Genomic DNA, 396 nt, shown 5'->3' on the forward strand with positions numbered 1-396 from the left:
CGTCCTATTATCCTTGCCTCTGTTTCAGCCCCTGTTCAGCCGCCTTGCATGAGACACGCCACCTTCCTCTGTCATACTGCTGGTCTATGATCAATACGCACGAGAGACGTTACACAGATAATTAACGCTCAGCACACAGACGTGACAGGAGGAGGTTAAAGAACTCTCAGTATACACTCGTAGGCTTGGATGAAATCATTAGAATCGATTGTGCAGCTGTGGTCCCCTGGAGCACTGCCGCGACAAAGGCGAGCTAAAAGGTAAAGAAAGGTCAAACGAAAGGAAGTAAATTGTATATCACAAGTCACCTCGATGCTCGATGTTCATAATTCATCAACAATCTTAGTTTCATAGAGCCAGTTTAATAAAAATATATAAAAAGGAGGGGGGTAGTTT

The sequence above is a fragment of the Penaeus monodon genome, chromosome 28 (assembly GCF_015228065.2).
Source record: "Penaeus monodon isolate SGIC_2016 chromosome 28, NSTDA_Pmon_1, whole genome shotgun sequence".
Taxonomy (NCBI): domain Eukaryota; kingdom Metazoa; phylum Arthropoda; class Malacostraca; order Decapoda; family Penaeidae; genus Penaeus; species Penaeus monodon.